General features: G+C 35.6%; 1 long non-coding RNA gene across 2 annotated transcripts in view; it reads left to right on the top strand.

Annotated features, from left to right (window-relative positions):
* Positions 1-16,402, top strand: part of LOC125126195 (uncharacterized) — a 233,060-nt gene that overhangs the window by 116,060 nt on the left and 100,598 nt on the right. The window lies entirely within an intron of this gene.

Raw genomic sequence — 16,402 nt, forward strand, 5'->3', positions numbered from 1 at the left:
TCTCTAACAAGTGCTAAACACCTTTAGAAAGATTTTTCCACTTTAATATCAATGTGACTTTAACAAATTAAACTGTAACACTCTTGTTCATGATATAGCTTTGTTTTTCACCTAAGATAATAAAAATTTCAATAAGCATTCTGTCACAATAACTATCACCCGCATCCTACATTCCACTTTATATAAAATTAACTTCACATACATAATTTTTTGTATAAAGTTATTCTCATTTTGTAATCAGGGTTCTTAGATGCAGGCACTTGTATTCAACTCGAGCTAGTTTAAAAAGAAAAGGGTTTTTTCACTTATTAGCAACCTCATAGGATCATTGGGAGGGCTGAAGTAACAGACTCAAAAGAACTAAACTGCTAAGGGAACCTGTCCCAAGTTCTTTAACAGATACATTATAAGGAGAAGAAAGGGATGAAGGGGGAACCTATAGATTAAAAGAGATTTAAAAGACACAGCAAAATTTTCAAAGAGGTCAGTATTAAACTTTGGTAACTATGGTGTCTAGGGATGCATAATTTTAAAAGATAAACTGAGGTATATTAAAGATTTTAAGAATTTATTTGAGCAAAAATTCATTCAAATAAGGCAGAGCCAAACTGGAAGTAGTAGAGCTCCACTGACAGGAGCCAGGAGAGAGACTTTTATAGAGAAAATGTGAAAGCAAAATAAGGAAATTATTGATTGGTGACAGCTTAAAGCCTGGCTGGCTGTTTGTAACTGGTTACACTTAGGTTTCAATTTTGTAAACTTGGGGCATTTACAGGCTCACATTTTGGTTTGGTTAACATATGTAGGCCATGGCATTAGAAACACTAATCTTATCTAATGGTCACAATCTAATGGTCTTCTTGTTTGGTTAATGTAACAGTACTTAGGTGATAAAACTGTCATGAAACCAAAGGAAGTAGTTGTTCTAATCATCAGGATAGTAGTTATACTGGGGAAGTGGGGACATGTTAATGTGATGGGTTATGTGAAAGGGCTTCTGGGTGGCTTGCAAAGTTTTATTTTATGATATGGGTAGTCATTATAAGTGATTCTCCTTAAAATAACTCATTAACTTATTTTTTCATTCACTCATTCATAAAACAATCTGTGTTTTATTTCACATCCGTGCTTTATTTTAAATTAAAGAAGTTGAAGATATAATTCCTACCAACATATCAACATGTCGATAGTATCCCCTGCTTATAAGAGAGAGATTGCTTTTGAAAGATGGTGTGTTTGCCAATATCATGTTTTTCCTGGAAAAGTTATATTGGAGAACTTTTAAATTTGAGTCATACCTAAAAACCGTTTTAACATTAATGTACAATACCAGTGTACTAAGACTAATTTAATAAAAAAGCTTTGCTTGAATAAAAAACATATATATCCTTCTAATCAAGATGTGAAATAAATATCAATGAATTGAAATTTGAAATATATAATGAATATGAATGACTAAAAAGATTATTGATTTTCAGGAGCTGGAAATTTTGGCTCAGGTACGGTGACCTGAATCTAAATATTTGTTCTTCATTCCTTTTACGTGTGGCTCGATAACTCACATAATGATTTAGACTTAAAAATTGTAATGAAATTCTTTTTTCTGCCTGTCCTGCATTTTTTTTTTTCTTCTTCTTCCTCTGGTTACCACCCTTCTTCCTCTGGTTACCACCTTTCTTCAGGGAACTGGACTTCTTCTGTTCCCATTCTCGTGAGTTTGCAATAGCAGTATTCTGCCTCTTGATAGAAGTTCAGCCCAGGCCAGCAATGGGCATGTGACCCAGAGTAGACCAATCATAGGCCTTCTCTGAAGTTTTATATATTGACTTTAAAAAGGAGGCAATCTCTTTCTCTCTGCTTTTGGTCGTTTGATAGCTTGATATGTGACAAGCGAGGAGAGTTTACTAACATGCTAGGAGAAGTGGCTCTGAGATCTGGAGGGATAGGGAAGCTTCAGGGTCTAATAATATCATTTAAGGGTGCATTATATATATATATATATATATATATATATATATGATGAATGATACAAGATTTGCTAATAACAGAAAGGAAGTGTTTCCTTTGAAGTTAATGATTTTATTTCAAGTTTTGGATTTGGAAATTAAGCATCTTTTAATGATTAGAAAGGAAAAGAAGAATAGTCATTGTTCCCAAGGAGTCCCATCTATACATGGACCTGATTTAGATGATGAGATTCTGGACTTTGAGCTGATGCTATGAAGGGATGAGAATTTTGTGGAATCTAGGAGGGGGTGAGTGTGCTTTGCATCCGAGAGGCACGTAAATCATTGGAGGCCAGGGGGCAAACTCTGGTAGGCAGCATCTAAAATGGTTCCCACTGATCCATTCTTAGTGTTCAAGTGCTTATATAACCCTTTCTTTTTGAGTGTAGGCTGGACCCACTGAATCTTTTGTAAAGAAGAGAATGTGGAAGAAGTTACGGAACGTCACTTCCTAGGTTGTAGTAGATTGTGACTTCTGTCCTGCTTACTCTTCAAAATTCTTTTCAAGTTTCCCTGATGGTGATAGTTTTGTTATATATTGGTCTTGAGCTAATATTTAATGGAAGGGGGAGTTTACCACTGGCTTTCAGCTACATTCTCAAACAATGTGACTTGAAGGAGACTGGCCTCACCTGCCAGGTGTTTGGGGTCACAAGAGGTCTCAAACTGCATGGGCATTGAATTCTCTTTTGCGGACCACCTGAATCAGAAGCATACAAGAAGTCTGGAAATGTCATTCAGAAGTTACGTATTACAAAGCCACCAAAATTACTCAGGATAGAGTTCCTTTATGAGTGACAGGATAAATGCATGATTCTTTCCTTTAATTTAACAATTTTCAACGTAATGAATTTTTTCCTTATCATCCTTGTAGTAATGAGTTGCTTTTTAAAAGTAGCTCTTTATTTTAGAACAGCTTTAATTTATAGAAAACTTGTGAAATTTTTACAGTTTCCACATACCCATTTATACCTTATTTTTCCCATTATTAACATTTTATATCAGTATGGTATATTTGGTGTAATTAATTAATAATTATGGATGAAATATTAATGAATGGACATATTATTAAAATGCAAATTTTAGTCATATTTCCTTTTGTTTTTTTTTCTGTTTCTTTGTTTCCTTTTCCTTTTTGTTTCATATCTCATTCAGGATACCACATTAGATTAATCATAATGTCTCCTTAGGCTCCTCTTAGCTTTGACAGTTTCTAAGACTTTCCTTGTTCTTATGACTTTGTTTGAAAAGTACTGGCCAAATAATTTTGTGAAAGTTCCATTCGTTGGGATTTGTCACATAGTTTTCTTATGGTTTGATTTGGATTGTGTATTTTTGGGAGCAAGATCACAGAGATAAAGTGCCATCTTCATCAAATCATAATCAGGTACATATTATGTGCATGACATACTATGCAGTAGACACCATGTCTCTTGTTTTTATGGACCTTGCTATCTGGCTGAGGTAATATTTGTCGGGTTTCTCCATTGTTATGTTCCTCTTTCTTCCTCTTCCCATGTCGTATTCTTTGGTAGGAAGTTACCAGGTGTAGTCTACTCTTGAGAGGGGAGTTATGCTTCACCTCCTAGAGGGTGGAGTATTTGCCTGAATTATTTGGAATTCTGCATGAGTGATTTGTCTTTTCTTTCCCACGTATTTACTTACTCAGTTATTTACTTAGGTCAGTTATGAAATCACAAATATTTTATGCTTTGGTTATAATGCAGTACTACTTTATTTTGTTGTTCTAGTTGTTCTGGCTGTGGCCATTGGGAGCTCTTCAAGTTGACTCCTGTGTCCCTCTGACATGGCTTCATCACTGTGTGTGTGTGTGAGAGGGTGAGGGAGAGAGCTAGAGTACTTCCATTCTTTCTGGCACTATGGGAAACTATAGGCTCATCTTGTATAGTTCTTCCCCCAGCCCTAGAACTAGCTATAACCCCCAGGAGTCTTGTTCTTTTTATTGGAGAATGGTATTAGAAAGCAATATCTGGGGTCACGTGTACCATTGCAGCTAGGGCACTGTAACCTCTAAGCTTTCTTAGCTGACAGAGCAAGGATATATATATCTCTGTGTACTAACCTGTGTATATACACCTATGTTTAAGAGATTTCTTTGTGTAATCATCTGTATTTATATTAAACTAAATACCAGTTCACACTGATGTCTCAGAATGTAATCCATTAACACAAGGCTCTTCTAGATTCTTTTTGCTTATCTGTAACCTACCACTCTAACAATGAGAAATCTGGTTTCTGCCATTCACCATCCATTTATTTAATTATTCTATTCCAGTACACATGCATACAATATTAGAATTGTTATCCTTTACTCTCTTGGAATATCACTTTATCAACTAGAGCACAAATGCTTACATACAGTTTCTTTTGCCTTTAATTTCCCAGACTCTACTCATTTCCAGAGTTACTTAGGTCAGCACTTTTCCCCAACTGCTTTCAGTGAAATCATTTCACACATTTGTAATATAGTTTTTTTTTTCTTTGTCAAGGTGTACTCTTGTATTGAATAGTGCAAATGGGCTTAATGAATGTTTAGTGTCTTGTTATTCAGTATTACAATTTCATACAGAATAGTTTCATTTATTTAACCTTATTCATCCACTTTTATCTCTGGGAACCACTTATAAGCTTATCTCTGTAGTTTTGTCTTTTTCAGATTGTTGTATAGATAGAATTGTAACATGTGGCATTTTCAGACTGGCTCCTTTAAAACAGCAATATACATTTAAAGTTCATCCATGACTTTTCATGGCTTATTAGCTTGTCTTTCTTTATCACTCAATAATAATATTTCATAGTATATATGTACCAGGACTCCTTATATACATTCACATGATAAAAAACATCTTGGTTGTTTATAGTTTTTGGTGATTATGAATTAAACTGAAATACGTATTTGTATATTTTTGCGTGAATTTAAATTTTTGTGTGAATGTATTTTCAAATAAGTTGGGTAAATGCCCAGGGGTGTAATTTCTGGATTGTTTAGCTTTAAAAAAAAAATAGATTTAATTGACATGTAATATATTTGTTCCAGGATTATAACATAATGATTTGAAATTTGTATGTATTGTGAATTGATCGCCACAGGAAGTCTAGTTAATGTGTATTGCAATATATAGTTGCAAATTTTTTTTCATGTGATGAAAACTTTTACTTTCTTAGGAACTTTCAAATAAACAAAAAATACTGTTGTCATCATGCTGTACATGCTGTACCTTACATCCCCCGTGACTGTTTTTTTTTTTTTGTTTGTTTTTTTGCGTCACACTCGAGGTATGTAGAAGTTCCTGGGCCAGGGATAGAACTCACACCACAGCACTGATAATGCCAGTTCCTTAACTGCTAAGCCAAATGACCTACTTATTTTGTAGCTGAAAGTTTGTGCTTTTTAATGCCTTTCACCCATTTTGCTCACTCCTTTACCCTTACTTCATCTGGCAATGATCTATCTGTTCTCTGTATCCACAAACTCTTTTTTTTGTTTGTTTGTTTGAGGTTCCACATTCCATAAATTGACTATTTTAAATAACGAACATGGGTGTGAACATGTATTTTTGAGTTAGTGTTCTAATTTTCTTCAGATAAATATCCAAAAGTGGTATTTTTAATTTTTAAAGGAAACTTTGTTTTCCACTGTGGCTACACCAATTTACATTCCCCCTAACATTGCACGAGGGTTCCTTTTCCTTTATATCCTTGTCAACATTTGTTATTTCTGATCTTTTTGGTGATAGCTCTTCTAACAGGTGTGAGGTGTTGTATCATTGTGGTTTTGGTTCACATTTCCCTCATCATTAGTGATATGGAGCACATTTTCATGTACCTGTTGGCCATCTGTATGTCTTTTGAAAAATGGCTATACAGATCCTCTGCCCATTTTTTAATTGGGTTGTTTGTTTGCATGTGATTGAGTTGCTTTGTTTAGCTTTGTAAGAAACTACCAGACTATCTTCCAAAGAGGCTGCACCATTTTGCATTCCCACTAGCAACACATGAAAGTTCCTGTTGCTCTGCATTGTTGACAGCAATTGGTATTGTCAGTTTTTTGGATTTTAGCTTCTAATAGGGTATAGTGTTATTTCATTGTTGTTCTGGTTTGCAGTTCTTCAGTGACAAATGGTGTTGAGCATTTTCACATATCCTTATTTGCCATATGTATATATTTCTTGTAAAGTGTCTGTTTAGTACTTTTGCTCATTTTTTAATTGGATTGTTTGTTTTCTTTTTGTTGAATTTTAAATCTCTTGCTTAGTTTTAAAGATTTTTTTAAAATAGGAATCCAGAATACAGGGATGGTAAAAAGAGAGGTGAATAAAAGAAGCTGAGGATCCAACAAATAGTTGGTGTTGAGTTATTGGTTTTCTTTGCTTATGTTTTTTTTTTTTTTTTTTTAGAAATACAGGAAAAAGTATGCTGGAACAGAAGTAGTTGTTAGAGAAGAAGAGGAATAGTTCTAGATGCTGCTTCCAAATCATAGTTTATTTATGGTATTTTTTACAGTGCTTGGGAGTGTGTCAGGGGAGGTTGGGAGTCAGTGATAGAGGAGCATCCTCTCTTTCTGAGACTCTAGAAGTGAATGATGAAGGAGAGTAATCAAATAGAGAATCTCAGTCTGAAGGCAACTGAGAAGGAAGAAATGCTTCCTTGAGAAGATAAACTGTCATGATTTGAGCCTGCTGATAGCAGAAAATTAATTCAGGCCTTGGGATAAAGCATATGGGGTTCAGTTTCTTCTGCTGCCACCTGTACAAGTGTCAACCACTCTCAACTCCTGGAACAGCAGGACTTGTTAAAGCATTTCCCAGTTACCAGAATTTTATATAACTTTGCATATATCAATCCAGTTAGGTAAAGTAAACTTTATGATCTGAATCTGGCTGTCCTAACACATAACTTAGTTTTATTATTATTATTATTGTTATTATTATTTTTATTTTTATTCTTACAAAACTAAATGTCAGTTCTTTCTCTCTCTTGATAACCTAGAGAGGACTCCTCACCTTTTTGGATTTCTAACCTGTACTAGATGTTATGCTTAGCTGAAATTCCCATTAGGGCTTAGATTTTATTTTAATGTTATTTTTAAGTAATAGTGTAGATAAAAGTTACTGATATAAGTATTTGAGAAAAAAAACATTATCTTAGATAAAGGTATAGAGCAGTGTTGTTAGATAAAGAATGCTATCTATTGAAATTTTATTTTTTAGGGTTTTTTTTTTTCCTTGACACAAAGTACATTTGAATTTCAGGTGACAGATCCCATGCTCCATGCTCTATGTAATATAGAGTATAGTCTATCCAAATTTTGTTTTCTTTTTAATTTTTAGTTTAGGGCCACACCCGAGGCATACAGAAGTTCCCGGGCCAAGGATTGACTCTGAGTTGCACCTGCAACCTACGCCACAGCTACAGTAATGCTGGATCCTTAACCACTGTGCTGGGCCCAGGATCGAACCCTTGCCTCAGCAGTGACCCAAGCCGTTTCAGAGACAATGCCAGATCCTTAACCTGCTACACCATAGTGGGGACTCCCAAGTTTTATTTCTAAGGGGTAAATAATTTAGAATGTTTATCTATAATATATCTTATGTTTTGATGTATTTTGCCCCTCCAATAATAAAATATGATAGAAATTTGGAGAAATTTTTTTCCCAAGGGAATGTTAAGTTTGATATCCTAGGCAATTACAGCTGTTTTGATAATGATGTTTTATTCTTAAATCTCTATTTTATTTCTTAGTTTTGTTTTGTGACTTTTAGCCTTTCATGCTGCCAGTTTTTTTCATCTTAAAAATGAAGATATCTATCTGTCTCCTTTAAACAGTCACCTTGGGTATAAAATGATATAAAAGTAAAAGCTCACATGGGAGGCTTTTATCTCTTTCTGAAAGAAAAAAATATGAAAATTTTAATGATAGTCTATACAGGGACATGATTTGAATCACTAACTTCTAGGTCTATGGTGGAGTAAAATGTCATTTTTATATAAAATTTCCCAGATATTTTGCAGCGGGGCATTCTGAGATGATTTCACCTTCTTAGAGTATTCTGTTGAAATTAATTGGGAGTGTTTACAAAATTTTATTTTTTCTGAGTAATTTTTCTTGGATAGCATAAAAGTCCTTACTTCTCAGGTTTCAGAAATATTTTAGATAGAAAATATGGAGCATAACATGTTGACATGAAAAAAGGGCATTTCTAGTTTCTATTGTGTCAAGTGGGTGGCCTTTTGAATCTGAACTAAAACAAATTGGCAATGACAGCTTCGAATTTTCACTGATCTCCCTTGGAAAACATTATTTCAAATTGTATCTTAGAAGAAGTGTTTTTTTTTAAATAATGAATTATTCATGAAAAATCACTTTATCTCATAGTACACCTGCTGAGAAGGTTTTACATTGACTACTTAAGTATATGCAAAAGCTGTGCAATTAAACTTTCAAAACCAGATTCATTTTGCTTTCCTAATGCCTTATAATGCATCATATGAAGGGAAATGACAAACATGTATTTGTATTCATAGAACATTAAAAAAATAATTAGTACTTGAAAGGTCGTAGAAAAGGTCAAAGGAAGACTTGCTATGGCATTTAGCCAGAGGTTGAAGTGGTGAGGGACACATCTCTCTGTCTTTTTTTCTTTGATTAATACTCTTGTCCATTGCATTTGTACTCTTAATAGTATTTTGAATTAGTTCATACCTCTACATACAATTTTTATAGTGCTTGCACTGATAATAGCCTACAGCAGCAATCACAGAAGACAAGCTCTCACATTGCCTATTCATGAGATGTCTGGCTCTAGTGGCTATCTCATTAGTTGATCAAAAAGGTAAAAGTGGCATCTCATGGCTAGGGGTTTTAAAAACTGAACAATTTTATTTTGAGGACTCCAGCACGCTCAAAAGACCTTAGTTTAAAGATCAAAGCAGTTAAAATGCAGGTAAAGTTCTACTATTCCTACAAAAAATTTTTATTCATAAATACATTTCTATTTTTACAGTGGGTGATATGCTGATTCAAAACTTTACATGTTTCTTTTATCTATTGGGCTTGTGTAACAAGTCATTTCTCTGGTGCCTGTCTGTATAATAGTTATAGTTTTATACATGGGCTTCTGTTGTATTTGCATTATAGAGATTCATTAACTTATTTATTCTTTATTCATTTTAATTATTCCTTCATTTTTCAAATTTCATTTTTAATTAATGTGTATATATTTTGTTTTAATTATTGTGCTAGTTTCTAGGGGTGCAGAAATGATAGTGTCCCTACCTCTAAAAAGTTTAAAGTTAGTGGAAGAGATAGACCTGTATATTTACAGTTGTATTTCAGTTAGATAAATGCTGTGGTTGATTTGTGTCCACATGCTTTGGAAACTTAAAAAACGAGGCATTTAACACCTCCAAGTGTTGGAGGATTGCCAATAAAGACTCTCCAGAGTAAGCTTTGCTTTTGGGTATATTGAAAGGTGAAAATAAGTTAGCTATATGATAAGGAGGCGGAGGAGGGATGACAACATACAGGGTCAAGAAACAGCATGTTGTGTTCAGGAAACTGCTTCCAGCATGCCAGTGGGGTTAAGGTGGAAGGTCTGTAGAGTTAAGGTGGATCAGATTATGCACTTTCTGACACTCTTGGACTTTTGTCCTAAAACTTGGTCAGCCATTGGAGACTTTAAACTGGCAGATTTTCAGAATTTTAGTCTTAAAAGGTCATTCTAGATAGAGCAAGTGGCAGATTATATTGGAGGAGAGATTGATGGTAGGAAAATTATTACCGTAATTAAAATTGGTTATGATAATTCCCCAAATTAGATAACAGCAGGAAGGATGATTAGGAGGGGGCAGATTTGAAACTTAATTGGCAGTAGAACAAATAGGACATGATGACCAATTGGTTTTATGAGTTAAAAGATCCTGGGATGACTTACACCTGTTTGGCAAGGTAATTGGTAGTTTCTTTCAAGATGAGATCTACAGAAGGAGGAATGGACAATAACTGAGGTATGACAGGTTTTGATCAAGCAGTTGTGTTGCACCATAAAATAACAGCTAACTCATTGACAAATTGCAAGAATAGAAAGAGTATTGTATTTTGAGGAGACCTGAGTTTTATTCCTAGTTCTTGAAAAAGCTAAATACATAAACTTATATGTGCGTCATTTAAATGCTCTGAGCCTCAATATAACTTCAGCAGCAGCAAAAAAATGGAAGGTTGACATATGTGGGCTCTTGATGATGGTGAATAGTGTGACCAGCAGCAAATGTAATCTTTATATTGATTGCATTTAGCTCTTGCCTGCAGGATATGGAATTCCCGGGGCTGGGGATCAGATCTGAGCCACAGTTACGGCCTGGATCCTTTAACCCATTGTGCCAGGGCCTGGGATTGAACCTGCATCCTTACATTGTGGATACACCTCTGATTCCATTGCACCACAGAAGGAACTCCCTAGATGACTAGGAATTATGTTTGATGCTTGAACTTTCTCAGTTGAGAGAGAGAATCAGATCAATTTGATTAAGGTCACATCTTTAAAAAACAAGTACTATTACTGGCCTATTACATACCTATAATGGCAGGTTTTTCTTTTTCTTCTTAGAGTCATATTAAATAGATTATAAACATATACATTATCAGATTATTTTAGATTGATATTATCATCTAGTTCTTTATAAGTGAAGCCTTCACTATTGTAATTTAATATCAAGACTTGGATGCACAAGGCACATCAATAAATAATTGAGTTGTTAACTGAATTTAATAATGCTGTCTCGGAGTTCCCATTGTGGCATCTTGGAAGGACTGGTACATGGATTCTATCCCTGGCCTGGCACAGTGAGTTGGGGATGTGGCGTTACCACAGCTGTGGCTCAGGTTGCAACTGCAGCTCAGGATCTGATCCCTAGCCCAGGACCTCCATATGCCATGGGGTGACCAAAAAAAGAAAAAAAAAAGCTATCTCTTGTCTTCTTTTTATATTATTGCCACTCTGCTAGTTCAGCTCCTTGTAAACTCTCACTTCAACCATCACAATAGCTTCTGCACTGAATCCACTGCCCTTTGTCTCTTCCTTAGGAAATCACTCCTTCCTACTGTCAGAGTGATCTGAGCATGGATAAGACCTGGCAGTATGCCCAAGTATCTCTGCTCAAAAACATTCTTCTTCCAAGTTCTCATAAAATTGACACTCCTTAGTTTAGTATAAAGAAAACCAGCTCTGGACTAGAAACCAAACCCAGATTACCTGTATAGCTTCTTGTCTGTTTATATATTGTAAAATCAGTCAAATTAGAATCTCTGAATTACTTAAGCATGGGCAACGCTTCACTCATGGTATTCTTTTTATTTTAGGTTGCCAGTACCTTTTTTCCACTCTGTCAAAATTCAAACCCCAGCTCAATGCTATAGTGCCTGAAAAATATTTTGTGGCTGACCAGCCAATTTATCTAAAAGCTAAAGTTGATTTATCTAAAAGGAATAAACTTCTCTTATTCCTGCAGTAAAATGTATCTTCTTCTCATTGGTGTATTCACGGTACTTGAATATCTGTGATAAGCTAATCATTCTGTTACAATATGCATAATTATACACACTCAACTTTTCTGCTAGTCTTTAAGCTCCCTGGAAGCTGACCTGTCTTGATGACTTTTGGATGCCCGAGGGTGGTAAGAGGGGATATATACGCACAGCTCCTGACGTGGGGGCAGGGCCTTTTAATTTGCCTTTCATGATGTAAGATTTCAATTTCAGAAAATATGTCATTTGTTTGTCCATGGGCCTGGTTGAATTAGTCAATTCATACCACCCAGACATACCAGAGAGGACTTTATAAGTTGTAGGGCTACCTTATAAATTTGTATGGAGGCATACTTATGTCCTGTATCTAGAGCATCACCTTCTAGCTGTGAAGGAAATTGGAACATGAAATTAGTAACTAGAATCATGCTCTACAACATAGGAGGAAAGTATTTGTGATGGTTTGGGGGAATGTTTTATTCAGGCTCAGGGGAAGCTTAAAAAAGTGATTTACTCTGGTATCGAATATAGCTTTCTAGTGGCTAAACAGTTTTTCTTCCAGAAGCAAAGTCTATATCTCTTGTATTATATGGACCATGATAGATACAAAGTTTTCTTCTTTGCCCAAGTTGTTTTTTCCCCCCTAGATTTTATATCCTTTTAAGATGATAAAACTTATATCAGATACCTTTGAGTAAAATTGTTAGCTGTTTCATTCTCTCTTTATATTAATCAGTTGACTTATATTCAAGTTGAAAGGCATTTTTGTTATGGCAACTGACGCTGGAGACTGGACTTCTTGCTGGAGATCTAGGGTCCCTGTGGTCTCATTTGCAAACATTCTCAGGAAATTAAAGTTTATTACTTCTGGAGATGATTATATTCATCTATTTCACATTGCATCTTCTTTGGCATTTTGGAAGGTTATCCCTAATTTTTGGCTGTTCCCTCTGTGAGGCTTTTAGATCATGGATCTCTTTCCATATCTTCATGGCTCATGGCCCATGGTTATTTAAGGGTCCTACATAAAATACTACTAGTTGGTTTATATTTTGAAACAATGAAATACACGTAGGTAAAAATATGGAAACAAATTATGTACTGCTATTTGAACTAACTTTATGTGATTTTTTTAAAGGAAAAGAAATTCTAAGGTAGACTCAGGAATAACTTTCACATTCCTTTTTGCCGTATATGTCACAAAGTTATTTTTCAATGTAATACAAGACTTTGGACTTTTAGAAATGTTTCCTTAACCTGAATCAGACTGAATTTGTTTACACTTATTTGTAACACCCTCATTGTTTGTACTTATTATATTAATTTTTTTTTTTTTTTTTGCTTTTTAGGGCTACACTGACTGCATACGGAGGCTCCCAGCCTAGGGGTGTAATCGGAGCTATAGCTGCTGGCCTATGCCACAGCCACGGCAATGATAAATTCGAGCCGGGTCTATGATCTACACCACAGATCAGGGCAATGCCGGATCCTTAACCCACTGAGTGAGGTCTGGGATCCAACCCGCGATCTCATGGTTACTAGTCGGACTTATTTCTGCTATGCCACAATGGAAACTCCTGATCTTACGCTTTTTGAAACACTATTAAAGGATTTTTGAAGTTGAAGTAGAATGAATATAGTCTTTCTCTCTTGTAACTTTAAAAGGACAGAAATAATGGATGTTGGACTTTGTCAAATGCTTTTTCTGCGTCTGTTGAGATGATCATATGATTTTTGACTTTTTTTTTTGTTAATGTGGTGTATGATGCTGATTGATTTGCGTATGTTGAACCATCCTTGTGAACCTGGGATGAACCCAACCTGGTCATGGTGTATAATTTTTTTGGTATGTTGTTGGATTCGGTTGGCTAAGATTTTGTTGAGAATTTTTGCATCTATATTCATCAATGATATTGGGCAATAGTTTTCTTTTTTGGTGGTATCTCTGTCTGGTTTTGGAATGAGGGTGATGGTGGCATCATAGAATGTCTTTGGGAGTATTCCTTCTTCTTCAACCTTTTGAAAGAGTTTAAGGAGGATGGGTACCACTTCCTCTTTATATGTTTGATAAAATTCACCTGTGAAGCCATCTGGTCCTGGACTTTTATTTGTAGGGAGTGATTTTATGACCTCTTCAATTTCATTTCTAGTGATAGGTCTGTTCAGTTGGTCTGTTTCTACTTGATTCAGTTTTGGCAGGCTGTAGGATTCTAGAAAATTGTCCATTTCTTCCAGATTGTCAAACGTTGCCATATAGTTGTTCATAGTATTCTCTTATGGTTGTTTGTATTTCTGCTGTATCCGTTGTGATTTCTCCTTTTTCATTTCTAATTTTGGTTATTTGGGTTCTTTCTCTCCTCTTTTTAGTGAGTCTGGCCAGGGGTTTGTCAATTTTGTTCACCTTTTCAAAGAACCAGCTCTTGGTTTTATTAATTTTCTCTATTGTTTTTTGAGTCTCTATTTTATTGATTTCTGTGGGTATAGAGGGAACATTCCTGAATATAATCAAAGCCATTTATGAGAAACCCACAGCAAATATAATACTCAATGGGGAAAAACTGAAAGCCTTCTCACTTCAATCTGGAACAAGACAGGGATGCCCACTCTCACCACTGCTCTTCAACATCGTTTTGGAAGTCCTAGCCACAGCAATTAGACAAACAAAAGAAATAAAAGGCATCCATATAGGAAGAGAAGAGATCAAACTGTCACTGTATGTAGATGACATGACACTATACACAGAAAACCCTAAGGACTCAACCCCAAAACTACTTGAACTGATTCATAAATTCAGCAAAGTAGCAGGATATAAGATGAACATTCAGAAGTCAGTTGCATTTCTGTATACCAGCAATGAAATATTAGAAAAGGAATACAAAAATATAATACCTTTTAAAGTTGCACCTCACAAAATCAAATACCTCGGAATACACCTGACCAAGGAGGTAAAGGACCTATATGCCAGGAACTATAAAACTTTAATCAAAGAAATCAAAGAAGATGTAAAGAAATGGAAAGATATTCCACGTTCCTGGATTGGGAAAATCAATATTGTAAAAATGGCCATACTACCCAAAGCAATCTACAGATTCAATGCAATCCCTATCCAATTACCCAGGACATTTTTCACAGAACTAGAACAAACAATCCAAACATTTATATGGAACCACAAAAGACCCAGAATCGCCAAAGCAATCCTGAGAAACAAAAACCAAGCAGGAGGCAGAACTCTCCCAGACTTCAAGAAATACTACAAAGCCACAGTCATCAAAACAGTGTGGTACTGGTATCAAAACAGACAGACAGACCAATGGAACAGAATAGAGAACCCGGAAACAAACCCTGACACCTATGGTCAATTAATCTTTGACAAGGGAGGCAAGAACATCAAATGGGAAAAAGAAAGTCTATTCAACAAGCATTGCTGGGAAACCTGGACAGCTGCATGCAAAGCAATGAAACGAGAACACACCCTCACACCATGCACAAAAATAAACTCAAAATGGCTGAAAGACTTAAATATACGACAGGACACCATCAATCTCCTAGAAGAAAACATAGGCAAAACACTCTCTGACATCAACATCATGAATATTTTCTCAGGTCAGTCTCCCAAAGTAATAGAAATTAGAGCAAAAATAAACCCATGGGACCTCATCAAACTGAAAAGCTTTTGCACAGCAAAGGAAACCCAAAAGAAAACAAAAAGACAACTTACAGAATGGGAGAAAATAGTTTCAAATGATGCAACCAACAAGGGCTTAATCTCTAGAATATATAAACAACTTATACAACCCAGCAGCAAAAAAGCCAATCAATCAATGGAAAAATGGGCAAAAGACCTGAATAGACATTTCTCCAAAGAAGATATACAGATGGCCAACAAACACATGAAAAAATGCTCAACATTGCTGATTATAAGAGAAATGCAAATCAAAACTACCATGAGATACCACCTCACACCAGTCAGAATGGCCATCATTAATAAATCCACAAATAACAAGTGCTGGAGGGGGTGTGGAGAAAAGGGAACCCTCCTACACTGTTGGTGGGAATGTCAACTGGTACAGCCACTATGGAGAACAGTTTGGAGATACCTTAGAAATCTATCCATAGAACTTCCATATGACCCCACAATCCCACTCTTGGGCATCTATCCGGACAAAACTCTACTGAAAAGAGACATGTGCACCCGCATGTTCATTGCAGCACTCTTCACAATAGCCAAGACATGGAGACAACCCAAATGTCCATCGACAGAGGATTGGATTCGGAAGAGGTGGTATATATACACAATGGAATACTACTCAGCCATCAAAAAGAATGACATAATGCCATTTGCAGCAACATGGATGGAGCTAGAGAATCTCATCCTGAGTGAAATGAGCCAGAAAGACAAAGACAAATACCATATGACATCACTTATAACTGGAATCTAATATCCAGCACAAAGGAACATCTCCGTAGAAAAGAAAATCATGGACTTGGAGAAGAGACTTGTGGCTGCCTGATGGGAGGGGGAGGGAGTGGGAGGGATCGGGAGCTTGGGCTTATCAGACACAATTTAGAATAGATTTACAAGGAGATCCTGCTGAATAGCATTGAGAACTTTGTCTAGATACTCATGTTGCAACAGAAGAAAGGCTGGGGGAAAAATGTAATTGTAATGTATACATGTAAGGATAACCTGACCCCCTTGCTGTACAGTGGGAAAATTAAAAAAAAAAAAAGTACAGTTGTTGGATAGAAAGCCGAAAAAAAATAAATAAATAAAAAATAAAAGGACAGAAATATTGCTGATTGCTTTAAACTAGTTAACATATAACATATAGGACTTTATTTTTACTTATAG

Source organism: Phacochoerus africanus, chromosome 4, assembly GCF_016906955.1.
Source record: "Phacochoerus africanus isolate WHEZ1 chromosome 4, ROS_Pafr_v1, whole genome shotgun sequence".
In the NCBI taxonomy this organism is placed as follows: Eukaryota; Metazoa; Chordata; class Mammalia; order Artiodactyla; family Suidae; genus Phacochoerus; species Phacochoerus africanus.